Source organism: Patiria miniata, unplaced genomic scaffold, assembly GCF_015706575.1.
Source record: "Patiria miniata isolate m_02_andy unplaced genomic scaffold, ASM1570657v1 HiC_scaffold_5, whole genome shotgun sequence".
Taxonomy (NCBI): domain Eukaryota; kingdom Metazoa; phylum Echinodermata; class Asteroidea; order Valvatida; family Asterinidae; genus Patiria; species Patiria miniata.
In genome coordinates, this window is record NW_024037072.1 from 22,892,233 (window position 1) to 22,906,297 (window position 14,065).

Genomic DNA, 14,065 nt, shown 5'->3' on the forward strand with positions numbered 1-14,065 from the left:
CTAGCCTGCACCTTTTGAACGGCCACAGCAGCTTTAATAATGTCTTTATATATAGGCCATGATAAGTTACCAAAGATGCCAGCCCCGCCGTCCTCCACAAGATTCTGCGAAGCTCGTCAGCCCTTCCCGGCCCAGCGCCCTAGGCCCTGGCTGTTTGCAGGGCGGGGGGACGAGCGAAGCGCTATGCATTAAGATGCATGTCGGTATCATGAACAGCGCCCGTAGTGTAATGTGGTGTCTTGGTGTAATGTTGTCTACATTTTAATAGTCGTTTTTTTTTGGAAAATTAAGGATGAGAACTTCCAGTTCATATTATTTTTCACGAAACTAATGTTTGATAACAGGCTGACGAAGGACTGTTGGGAACAGCGAACGGAATATGCATATAGGCCTAATGTACAGTGTTAACAAACAAATCCGTAAAAAATCGTGTCCTTTTTAAAGACGTCCGTACGATTTAAAAATAGTAGTAGGGGAGTTGAGAATCTGTTTTTGTCCAAATATACGAAGAATAGAAGTCAGGAGCGGATCACCTGAGAGGGGTTCGACCCCCCCGGCCAACCCCAACCCCGCTCTGACGCACACAAAAATGTGTAACAATTATAATAATGATACGGTCCGCCTGTCTGCAACAATCGGATATAGACATCTCTAACATCTCTGACCCCTTCCCCCCCCCCCCCCGCCAACATTCCTCAGTGGATCCGCCCCTGCACGCCTGCTGTCTTTTTCAAAAAAAAGGCCTGCATAATAATAGTTTTCATTGTTGCGTAGCAGCGTAACTAGAAATACGTTTAGCACACGGAGGCCTACGAATAACGAAGCTGCCGTATACAATTTCCAAAGAAACGAAAACAGTAGCCTCATTATGCCCGAAATGTCAACTTCTTTTCGTCCATGGAGCCCAAACAGATGGACCCACCAATGCTCCACGTTTCTCAGCCTATTAGGCCTATTTTTGAGAAGAAATCTAAGAAAGCCGAATGGCCTAGTGGTTAGATTCGTCGTCCACACATCGCGCGGGGCACGGGTTCGAATCCCCCTCGGCGTCTTTTTGGTTTTAATCGCACTCGTTCAGTCATTATATAAGATGTTTAATTTCCCGTCGTAAAATACCAACAGTACCTTAGCGTAATCGGTAAGCACTGCTGCTGGTACTGTCCGCGAGTTCCAGGTTGGCGCCTTCGTACAGGTTCAGGGCATGTGGTCCACTCGGAGGATCAGGGCTTAGGGGCCGCCCTGTTCCTCCCTTAGCTCTTTGCTTTTACATGGTGCCTGGCCCTCCGGGGCTATATGGATGGACAGGGAAGGAAGTGTGTATTGGTCAGGGACGCCGAGACCCCGGAAGAGAACTAAGGGATTGGCTGGGGCATTGTTATGGCTCAGACCAATCCCTGAAAGCTTGACTAGCACATAACTTTTTGATTTTTTTTATCCTCTATCTTTTATACTTTGGTTTAGTTTGATATTTACATCTGCTCGACAGATGCATGGTAATTTTGAAAATCGGAAACAGAGGTGTATGTCATGAATCAATGAAAAGGTGGTGGTGGTGGGGGAGGGGGGGGGGAGCTCGTGCCATACTTTCAATGGGGGCGCTGTTCGTGTCCGACGATTATTAACACTATTGGTGGTGCGGCATAGCCACAATATGCTTAAGTATTGTGCAAATTGTGATAAAAGCATGAAACTTGGCATGTTGGTTCTTCATGCCATGACAAAAAATTTCAGATACAGAGGCATTTCATATTTGACCTCTGGTGACCTTTAGAGGTCAATGAACTTTGCATATGGCAAAATTAAATGTTTATGAAAACTGTCAAATTGAAAGGGGTTAACCTTGCATTTTTTAACAAAATAGGACAAAATCACAGATTTCTGGACAATTTTTGAATTTAAGGGGTTAACCTTGCATTTGTAGCAAAATTGGGAAAAATCAGGTTTGTATGAAAAATCAAAAATTGCAAGGGGTTAACTTTGCCAAATAAGGGCAAAATCAGTCGTTTCTGGAAAACTGCCGATTGAAAGGGGTTAACCTTGCATTTTTAGCAAAATTGGGCAAAATCAGATTTGTATGAAACATCAAAAATTGCAATGGGTTAACCTTGCCAAATAAGGGCAATATCAGATGTTTCTGGCAAATTGCAGATTGAAAGTGGTTCACCTTGCATTTTTAGCAAAATTAGATAAAATTGAATGTTTCTGAAAAATTTCAGATGTAAGGGATTAACCTTGCTTTTTTTAGTGAAATTTGGCAAAGTTAGATGATTATGAAAAATTTCAAATTGTAAGGGGTTGACCTCGCATTTCTTAAGCGAAATTGGGCAAAATGACATGTTTCTGAAAGATTTGAGATGTAAGGGGTTAACCTTGCTCTTTTGAATAACATTGGGCAAAATTAGATGTTTATGAAAAGTTTCAAATTGCAGAGCGTTAACCTTGCATTTGTTGGCAAAATAGGGCAAAATCAGGTGTTTATGGAAAATTTCAGATTGTTAGGGGTTAACCTGGCATTTTTTCGCTAAATTGGGAAAAATCTGATTTGTATGCAGACTCCAAAATTATAGGCCTAAGGGGTTAACCTTGCCAAATTAGGGAAAAATCCGATGTTTCTGGAAAATTGCAAATTGAAAGGGGTTAACCTTGCATTTTGAGCAAAATTTGGCAAAATTGAATGTTTCTGAACAATTTCAGATGTAAGGGATTAACCTTGTTTTTTGAATAACATTGGGCAAAATTAGATGTTTCTGAAAAATTTCAGATTGTAAGGCTTTGACCTTGCTTTTTTGGTGAAATTTGGCAAAATTAGACGTTTATGAAAAAATTCAAATGGTAAGGGGTTAACCTTGCCAAATTAGGGCAAAATCAGATGTTTCTGGAAAATTTCAGATGTAAGTGATTAACCTTGCATTTTTAGCAAAACTGGGCAATCTCAGATTTTTATGAAAAATCTCAAATTGTAAGGGGTGAACCTTGCATTTTTAGCAAAATTGGGCAAAGTTAGATGTTTCTGAAAAATTTCAGATTGTTAGGGGTTAACCTGGCATTTTTTCGCTAAATTGGGAAAAATCTGATTTGTATGAAGACTCCAAAATTGTAGGCCTAAGAGGTTAACCTTGCCAAATTAGGGAAAAATCCGATGTTTCTGGAAAATTGCAGATTGAAAGGGGTTACCCTTGCATTTTGAGAAAAATTTGGCAAAATTGAATGTTTCTGAACAATTTCAGATGTAAGGGATTAACCTTGCTTTTTGAATAACATTGGGCAAAATGAGATGTTTATGAACAATTTCAAATTGTAAGGCTTTGACCTTGAATTTTTGGTGAAATTTGGCAAAATTAGACGTTTATGAAAAAATTCAAATTGTAAGGGGTTAAGCTTGCCAAATTAGGGCAAAATCAGATGTTTCTGGAAAATTTCAGATGTAAGTGATTAACCTTGCATTTTTAGCAAAACTGGGCAATCTCAGATTTTTATGAAAAATCTCAAATTGTAAAAGGTCAACCTTGCATTTTCAGCAAATTTTGGAAAAATTAGATGTTTATGGAAAATTTCCGATATGGAGACATTTCATATTTGACCTCTGATGACCTTTAGAGGTCAATGAACTTTGCATATGGCAAAATTAAATGTTTATGAAAACTGTCAAATTTAAAGGGGTTAACCTTGCATTTTTTAACAAAATAGGACAAAATCACAGATTTCTGGACAATTTTTGAATTTAAGGGGTTAACCTTGCATTTTTAGCAAAATTGGGAAAAATCTGATTTGTATGAAAAAATTAGGGCAAAATCAGATATTTCTGGGAAATTTCAAATTGTAAGGGGTTAACCTTGCATTACTAGGAAAATAGGGCAAAATTAGGTGTTTATGGAAAATTTCAGATTGTTAGGGGTTAACCTTGCATATTTTAGCAAAATTTGGCAAAATCAGATGTTTCTGAAAAATTTCAGATGTAAGAGGTTAACCTTGTTTTTTTTAGTGAAATTTGGCAAAATTAGATGTTTATGAAAAGTTTTAGAATGTAAGGGGTTAACCTTGCATTTTTAGCAAAATGGGGCAAAATGAGATGTAAATGAAAAAATTCAGATTTTAAGGGGTGAACCTTGCATATTTTATTGAAATTGGGCAAAATTATATGTTTATGAAAAATTTCAGATGTAAGTGGTTAACCTCGCTTTTTGAATATAATTGGGCAAAATTAGCTGTTTATGAAAAATTTCAAATTGTACGGGGTTAACCTTGCATTTTTTACCAAAATAGGGCACAATCAGGTGTTTCTAGAAAATTTCAGATTGTAATGGGTTAACCTTGCATTTTTAGCAAAATTGGGCAAAATAAGATTGTATGAAAAATCAAAGACTGCAAGGGGTTAACCTTTCCAAATTTGGGCAAAATCTGATGTTTTGTACATAAACCCCCTAACAAAGCTGCCGATGTCCGTATTTTGTGCAAAGCGGACACTATTACCAGAAAAAAGTTTTTACCTGTCCAAGTGGGGGGGGGGGGTTCGCATTTTGTTCATGTATTTCTATGGTTTTTTTTTTACAGAGCTGGGGGGGGGGGGGGGGTTCCGCGCCTGCACCTCCTCGATCGTTTTGCGCAACACATGATCGAGTTGGTGCTCAAGTTCATAGCCCGCAATATGCCTAAATACTGAAGAATTTGAGGGCATGCAAATCGTGATTTGGCCGGCGTAGGCAATTTCGATCCGATTTACTGGCCTGCACCTAGACTGTCTCCCGGCCCGTGCACCTAAAGATATTTTTGAAGTCCAAAGGACAATTTGGTCTCAGGGAACCGGACTAGCCTGCACCCTTTAAACAGCCACAGCAGCTTTAATTATTTCTTTATATATAGGCCATGATAAGTTACCCAGAATGCCATCCCCACCGCGCCGTCCTTCACAAGATTCTGCGAAGCTCGTCAGCCCTTCCCGGCCCAGCGCCGTAGGCCCTGGCTGTTTGCAGGGCGGGGGTACTGGCGAAGCGCTATGCATAATATTAAGATGCACATCGGTATCATGAACAGCGCCCCTAGTGTAATATGGTGTAATATCGTCTACATTTTAATGGTTGAGTTTTCCTTGGAAATTAAGGGTGAGAACTTCCAGTTCATATTATTTTTCACGAAAATAATGTAAAACGAAGGACTGTTGGGAACAGCGAACGGAATATGCATATAGGCCTGATATCCAGTGTTAACAAACAAATCTGTAAAAAATCATCTCTTTTTAAAGACGGCTGTACGTTTTAAAAATAGTAGTAGGGGAGTTGAGAATCTGTTTTTGTTCAAATACAAAGAATAGAAGTCAGGCGCGGATCACCTGAGAGGGGTTCGACCCCCCCCCCGGCCAACCCCAACCCCGCTCTATCGCACACAAAAATGTGTAACAATTATAATAATGATACGGTCCGCCTGTCTGCAACAATCGGATATAAACATCTCTAACATCTCTGACCCCTTCCCCCCCCCCGCCAACATTCCTCAGTGGATCCGCCCCTGCACGCCTGCTGTCTTTTAAAAAAAAAAGGCCTGCATAATAATAGTTTTCATTGTTGCGTAACGAGAAATACGTTTAGCACACGGAGGCCTACGACTAACGAGGCTGCCGTATACAATTTCCAAAGAAATGAAAACAGTAGCCTCATTATGCCCGAAATGTCAACTTCTTTTCGTCCATGGAGCCCAAACAGATGGACCCACCAATGCTCCACGTTTCTCAGCCTATTATTTTTGAGAAGAACTCTAAGAAAGCCGAATGGCCTAGTGGTTAGATTCGTCGTCCACGCATCGCGCGGGGCACGGGTTCGAATCCCACTCGGCGTCTTTTTGGTTTTAATCGCACTCGTTCAGTCATTATATAAGATGTTTTATTTCCCGTCGTAAAATACCAACAGTACCTTAGCTTAATCGGTAAGCACTGCTGCTGGTACTATCCGCGAGTTCCAGGTTGGCGCCTTCGTACAGGTTCAGGGCATGTGGTCCACTCGGAGGATCAGGGCTTAGGGGCCGCCCTGTTCCTCCCTTAGCTCTTTGCTTTTACATGGTGCCTGGCCCTCCGGGGTTATATGGATGGATAGGGAAGGAAGTGTGTATTGGTCGGGGACGCCGAGACCCCGGAAGAGAACTAAGGGATCGGCTGGGGCATTGTTATGGCTCAGACCGATCCCTGAAAGCTTGACTAGCACATAACTTTTTGATTTTTTTTAATCCTCTATCTTTTATACTTTGGTTTAGTTTGACATTTACATCTGCTCGGCAGATGTATGGTAATTTTGAAAATCGGAAACAGAGGTGTATGTCATGAATCAATGAATAATAACTGACTATTCCGAAAATCAAAAGGTGGTGGTGGGGGGGGGGGGGGAGCTCGTGCCATACTTTTAATGGGGGCGCTGTTCGTGTCCAACGATTATTAACACTAGTGGTGATGCGGCATAGCCACAATAAATCATGCTAAAGTATTAGCATGAAACTTGGCATGTTGGTTCTTCATGCCATGACAAAAAATGTCAGATATGGAGGCATTTCATATTTGACCTCTGGTGACCTTTAAAGGTCAATGAACTTTGCAATATGGCGAAATGTTTATGAAAAATTTCAAATTGAAAGGGGTTAACCTTGCATCTTTTAACAAAATAGGACAAAAACACAGGTTTCTGGACAATTTAAGAATTTAAGGGGTTAACCTTGCATTTTTAGCAAAATTTGGAAAAATTAGATTTGTATGAAAAATCTAAAATTGCAAGCGGTTAACCTTGCCAAATAAGGGCAATATCAGATGTTTCTGGCAAATTGCTGATTGAAAGTGGTTAACCTTGCATTTTTAGCAAAATTGGATAAAATTGAATGTTTCTGAAAAATTTCAGATCTAAGGGATTAACATTGCTTTTAAAGTGAAACTTGGCAAATGTAGATGATTATGAAAAATTTCAAATTGTAAGAGGTTAACCTTGCATTTTTTAAGCAAAATTGGGAAAAATCAGATGTTTCTGGAAAATTGCAGATTGTAAGGGTTTAACTTTGCAATTTTAGCAAAACTGGGCAATATCAGATTTTTATGAAAAATCTCAAATTGCAAGCGGTTAACCTTGCCAAATAAGGGCAATATCAGATGTTTCTTGTAAATTGCAGATTGAAAGTGGTTATCCTTGCATTTTTAGCAAAATTGGGCAAAATGAGATGCTTCTAAAAAATTTCAGATGTAAAGGGTTAACCTTGCTTTATGAATAACATTCGGCAAAATGAGATGTTTATGAAAAATTTCGAATTGTAAGGGGTTAACCTTCTTTTTTTTTAAAGTGAAATTGGGCAAATTTTTATGTTTATGAAAAATTTCAAATTGCAGGGTGTTAACCTTGCATTTGTCCAGCAAAAAAGGGCAAATCAGGTGTTTATGGAAAATTTCAGATAATAAGGGGTTAACCTGGCTTTTTTAGCAAAATTGGGAAAGACTCCAAAATTGTAAGGTGTTAACCTTGCCAAATTAGGGCAAAATCAGATGTTTCTGGAAAATTGCAGATTAAAAGGGGTTAACCTTGCATTTTTAGCAAAATTTGGTAAAATTGAATGTTTCTGAAAAATTTCAGATGTAAGGGATTAACCTTGCTTTTTTAGTGAAATTTGGCACAATAAGATGTTTATGGAAAATTTCAGACTATAAGGGGTTAACCTTGCATTTTTAGCAAAATAGGGCAAAGTCAGGTGTTTATGGACAATTTCAGATTGTAAGGGGTTAACCTTGCAATTTTAGCGAAACTGGGCAAAATGAGATTTTTATGAAACATTTCAAATTGTAATGGGGGTGTACCTTGCATATTTTAGCAAAATTAGGAGCAATCAGATGCTTCTAATAAATTGTAAATTGCAAGGAGTTATCCTTACTTAAATAAATGAATAAAATTGGGCAAAATTAGATGTTTATGAAAAATTTGAAATATGAAGGGGTTAACCTTGCATTTTTTTTAAACAAAATAGGACAAAATCAGGTGTTTAAGGAAAATTTCAGATTGTAAGGGGTTTACCTTGTATTTTTAGCAAAATTGGGTAAAATTGAATGTTTCTGAAAAATTTCAGATGTAAGGGATTAACCTTGCTTTTTGAATAACATTGGGCGAAATGAGATGTTTATGAAAAATTTCAAATTGCAAGGGGTTAACCTTGCTTTTTTGTTGAAATTTGGCAAAATTAGACGTTTATGAAAAATTTCAGATCGTAAGGGGATGTTAACCTTGCATTTTTAGCAAAATTGGGCAAAATAAGATGTTTCTGAAAAATTTCAGATCGTAAGAGATTAACTTTGCTTTTCAGTGAAATTTGGCAAAATTAGATGTTCATGAAGGATTTCAAATCGTCAGGGGTTAAAATTGCATTTTTTAAGCAAAATTGGGAAAAATCAGATGTTTCTGGAAAATTGCAGATTGTAAGGGGTAAACCTTGCATTTTAAACAAAACTGGGCAATATCAGATTGCTATGAACAATCTCAAATTGTAAGGGGTTAACCTTGCATTTTCAGCAAAATTTGGCAAAATGAGAAGTTTATGGAAAATTTCAGATTGTAAGGAGTGAACTTTGCATATTTAGCAAAATCGGGAAAAATCAGATCTGTATGAAAAATCAAAAATTGTAAGGGGTTAACCTTGCCAAATTAGGGCAAAATCAGATATTTCCGGAAAAGTTTCAGATTGTAAGGGGTTAACCTTGCATTTCTTGCAAAATAGGGCAACATTCGGTGTTTATGGAAAATTTCAGATTTGAAGGGGTTAATCTTGCATTTTTAGGAAAATTGGGCAAAATGAGATTTGTATGAAAAATTTCAAATTGTATGGGGTGAACTTTGCATATTTTAGCAAAATTGGGCAAAATCAGATGTTTCTGAAAAATTTCAGATTGTAAGGGGTTAACCTTGCAATTTTAGCAAAACTGGGCAATATCAGATTTTTATGAAAAATTGCAGATTGTAAGGGTAACCCTTGCTTTATGAATAAAATTGGGCAAAATTAGATGTTTATGAAAAATTTCGAATTGTCAGGGGTTAACCTTGCTTCTTCTTTTTTAGAGAAATTGGGCAAATTTTAATGTTTATGAAAAATTTCAAATTGCAGGGTGTTTAACACCCTGCAATTTGGTTAATAACCTTTCATTTGATTAGCAAAAAAGGGCAAAATCAGGTGTTTATGGAAAATTTCAGATTATAAGGGGGTAACCTGGCTTTTTTAGCAAAATTGGGAAAAATCAGATTTGTATGAAGACTCAACATTTGTAAGGTATTAACCTTGCCAAATTAGGGCAAAATCAGATGTTTCTGGAAAATTGCAGATTAAAAGGGGTTAATCTTGCATTTTTAACAAAATTTGGTAAAATTGAATGTTTCTGAAAAATGTCAGATGTAAGGGTAGTCTTGCTTTTTTAGTGAAATTTGGCAAAATAAGATGTTTATGGAAAATTTTAGACTGTGAGACTTTGCAATTGCATTTTAGACTTGCATTTTTAGCAAAATAGGGCAAAGTCCCGTGTTTATGGAAAATTCCAGATTGTAAGGGGTTAACCTTGCAATTTTAGCAAAACTGGGACAAATTAAATTGTTATGAAAAATTTCAAATTGTATTCGGGGTGTACCTTGCATATTTTAGCAAAATTGGGAAAAATCAGATGCTTCTAATAAATTGTAAATTGCAAGGTGTTATCTTTACTTTTTGCATAAAATTGGGCAAAATGAAATGTTTTTGAAAAATTTGAAATATTAAGAGATTAACCTGGCTTTTCAGTGAAATTTGGCAAAATTAGATGTTCATGAAGAATTTCAAATTGTAAGGGGTTAAAATTGCATGTTTTAAGCAAAATTGGGAAAAATCAGATGATTCTGGAAAATTGCAGGTTGTAAGGGGTTAACCTTGCATTATCAGCCAAATTTGGCAAAATGAGGTGTGTATGGAAAATTTCAGATTGTAAGGAGTGAACTTTGCATATTTAGCAAAATCGGTTAACAAGATGAAAAATCAAAAATTGTAAGGGGTTAACCTTGCCAAATTAGGGCAAAATCAGATATTTCTGGAAAATTTTCAGATTGTAAGGGGTTAACCTTGCATTTCTAGTAAAATAGGGCAAAATTAGGTGTTTATGGAAAATTTCAGATTGGAAGGGATTAACCTTGCATTTTCAACAAAATTGGGCAAAATGAGATTTTAATGAAAAATTCAAATTGTATGCGGTGAACCTTGCATATTTTAGCAAAATTGGGCAAAATCAGACGTTTCTGAAAAATTTCAGGTGTAAGGGATTAACCTTGCTTTTTTAGTGAAATTGGGCAAAATTAGATGTTTCTGGAAAATTGCAGATTGTAAGGGGTGAACCTTGCATTTTTAGAAAAATTGGGCAAAATGGAGATGTATATGAAAAATTTCAGATTGTAAGGGGTAAACCTTGCATATTTAGCACAATTGGGCAAAATAAGATTTGTATGAAAAATCAAATAATGCAAAAGGTTAACCTTGCCAAATTAGGGCAAAATCTGATGTTTCGTACATATACCCCCTAACAAAGCTGCCGATGTCCGTATTTTGTGCAAAGCGGACAATATTACCAGAAAATAGATTTTGCCTATCCAGGCGGGGGGGGGGGGGGGAGGTTTCGCATTTATTTCATGGATTTCCATGTTTTTTTTTTGGACAGAGCTGGGGGGGAGGGGGGGGTTGAGGTTTGACCCTAAAACACCCCCCCCCCCCCCCCCCGTTCCGCGCCTGCACCTCCTCGATCGTTTTGCGCAACGTATGATCGAGTTGGTGTGCAGTGACATCGGGGGTGACCCTGCATTTCTTCAGAAGCTTTCGGCCGCAGCACGCGCCATCCGCCGCCGTCTCCTGCATGCAGTGCTGTTTCGGCTCTGAAAGGGAGTATTTTTTTCGTAAGGCGTTAAATCTCCCGCATCGCACAAAGCTGATGAAACTCGCCCCATACAATGATTTGTCGTGCCTTGTCGACATGATATGAATGTTTAGTTTGATTCCATTGATAACCAACAGGGTTATTTAATTAGGAATAAAAAAATAGGACATTTTTTGACATGTAATACCAAAGTGAAAAAGTAAGGAGGTTCTTCGGACATTTTGAGATGTTTATATTTATTTACAAAGTTAGTGTATACGTGGTTTTTGGGTGTGGAATCTTGAAGTAGAATTGGAGTAGAATTAGTCAAAAATAATGATTTCCCCCCGGAAATCTTTAATATATTGGGTATTTGAATGTTGTTTCATGCTCCTCTTGCTTTAAAAAGAATGTCTGCATTGTTTGGAGAAAAGTCATTTTATGGCAAAATTTCATCAAAAAAGTAAGGCTTACCCCTTGTTTTTTTTTCAATTTTGGCCAAAAAATAAATCACTTCAAACTTACTGCAAAGATGCCCAGAGGACCCTAGAACACATTCCAATTCGATTTATGGACAGATATGCTTTTCAAAATGAAATTTCGACGAATATTTGGGATGAAATAAGTCACATATAATGATTTTTTCCTCTAAAAATCGAGGACTTTTTCCCAAATCTTCAATATATTGGGTTTTTGAATGTTGTTTCATGCTTTTCTTGCCTTTAAAAAAATGTCTGTATAGTTTGAAGAAAAGTCCTTTTTTTGCCAAATTTCATCAAAAAGGTTTACCCATTGTGTTTTTTTTTTAAATTTTGGCCAAAAAATGAAATCGCTTCAAACTTACTGGAATGATGCCTAGAGGACCATAGAACACATTCCAATTCGATTTATGGAAATGAAAATGAAATTTCGAAGAAAATGTGGGGTGAAATCAGTCAAATATAATGGGTTTTTTTCGTAAAAATTTCCCAAATCTTCAAGATTTTTGGCATTTAAATGTTGTTTCACGCTCCTCTTATTTGCCTTTAAACATCGGTATCATGAACAGCGCCCCTAGTGTAATGTGGTGTCTTGGTGTAATGTCGTCTATATTCCAATAGTCGGGGTTTTTGGAAATTAAGGATGAGAACTTCCAGTTCATATTATTTTTCACGAAAACAATGTAAAACGAAGGACTTTTTGGAACAGCGAACGGAATATGCATATAGGCCTGATATACAGTGTTAACAAACAAATCCGTAAAAAAATCGTCTCCTTTTTAAAGACGTCCGTACGATTTAAAAATAGTAGTAGGGGAGTTGAGAATCTGTTTTTGTCCAAATATACGAAGAATAGAAGTCAGGAGCGGATCACCTGAGAGGGGTTCGACCCCCCCCCCCCGGCCAACCCCAACCCCGCTCTAACGCACACAAAAATGTATAACAATTTTAATAATTATACGGTCCGCCTGTCTGCAACAATCGGATATAAACATCTCTGACATCTCTGACCCCTTCCTCCCCCCGCCAACATTCCTCAGTTGATCCGCCCCTGCACGCCTGCTGTCTTTTTCAAAAAAAGGCCTGCATAATAATAGTTTTCATTGTTGCGTAACGAGAAATACGTGTAGCACACGGAGGCATACGACTTACGAGGCTGCCGTATACAATTTCCAAAGAAATGAAAACAGTAGCCTCATTATGCCCGAAATGTCAACTTCTTTTCGTCCATGGAGCCCAAAAAGATGGACCCACCAATGCTCCACGTTTCTCAGCCTATTATTTTTGAGAAGAAGTCTAAGAAACCCGAATGGCCGAGTGGTTAGATTCGTCGTCCACGCATCGCGCGGGGCACGGGCTCGAATCCCCCTCGGTGTCTTTTTGGTTTTAATCGCACTCGTTCAGTCATTATATAAGATGTTTAATTTCTCGTCGTAAAATACCAACAGTACCTTAGCGTAATCGGTAAGCACTGCTGCTGGTACTGTCCGCGAGTTCCAGGTTGGCGCCTTCGTACAGGTTCAGGGCATGTGGTCCACTCGGAGGATCAGGGCTTAGGGGCCGCCCTGTTCCTCCCTTAGCTCTTTGCTTTTACATGGTGCCTGGCCCTCCGGGGTTATATGGATGGATAGGGAAGGAAGTGTGTATTGGTCGGGGACGCCGAGACCCCGGAAGAGAACTAAGGGATCGGCTGGGGCATTGTTATGGCTCAGACCGATCCCTGAAAGCTTGACTAGCACATAACTTTTTGATTTTTTTTTATCCTCTATCTTTTATACTTTGGTTTAGTTTGACATTTACATCTGCTCGGCAGATGTATGGTAATTTTGAAAATCGGAAACAGAGGTGTATGTCATGAATCAATGAATAATAACACTGACTATTCCGAAAATCAAAAGGTGTTGGTGGTGTTGGGGGGGGGGAGCTCGTGCCATTATTTCAATGGGGGCTCTGTTAGTGTCCGACGATTATTAAAAAATATTGGTGGTGCGGCATAGACACAATATGCTATAGTATTGTGCAAATTGTGGTAAAAGCATGAAACTTGGCATGTTGGTTCTTCATGCCATGACAAAAAAATTTCAGATATCGAGGCATTTCATATTTGACCTCTGGTGACCTTTAGAGGTCAATGAACTTTGCATATGGCAAAATTAAATGTTCATGAAAAATCTCAAATTGTTAGGGGTGAACCTTGCATTTTAAGCAAAATTGGGCAAAATGACATGTTTCTGAAAAAATTTCAGATGTAAGGGGTTAACATTGCTTTTTGAATAATATCGGGCAAAATTAGATATTTAAGCAAAATTTCGAATTGTAAGGGGTTAACCTTGCTTATTTTTAGTAAAATTGGGCAAATTGTTATGTTTTTGAAAAATTTCAAATTGCAGGGCGTTAACCTTGCATTTTTTAGCGAAATAGGGCAAAATCAGTTGTTTATGGAAAATTTCAGATTGTAAGGGGTTAACCTTGCATTTTTAAAATCAGATTTGTATGAAGACTCAAAAATTGTAAGGGGTTAACCTTGCCAAATTAGGGGAAAATCAGATGTTTCTGGAAAATTGCAGATTGAAAGGGGTTAACCTTGCATTTTTAGCAAAATTTGGTAAAATTTAATGTTTCTGAAAAATTTCAGATGTAAGGGATTAACCTTGCTTTTTAAGTGAAATTTGGCAAAATAAGATGTTTATGGAAAATTTCAGATGGTATGGGGTGAACT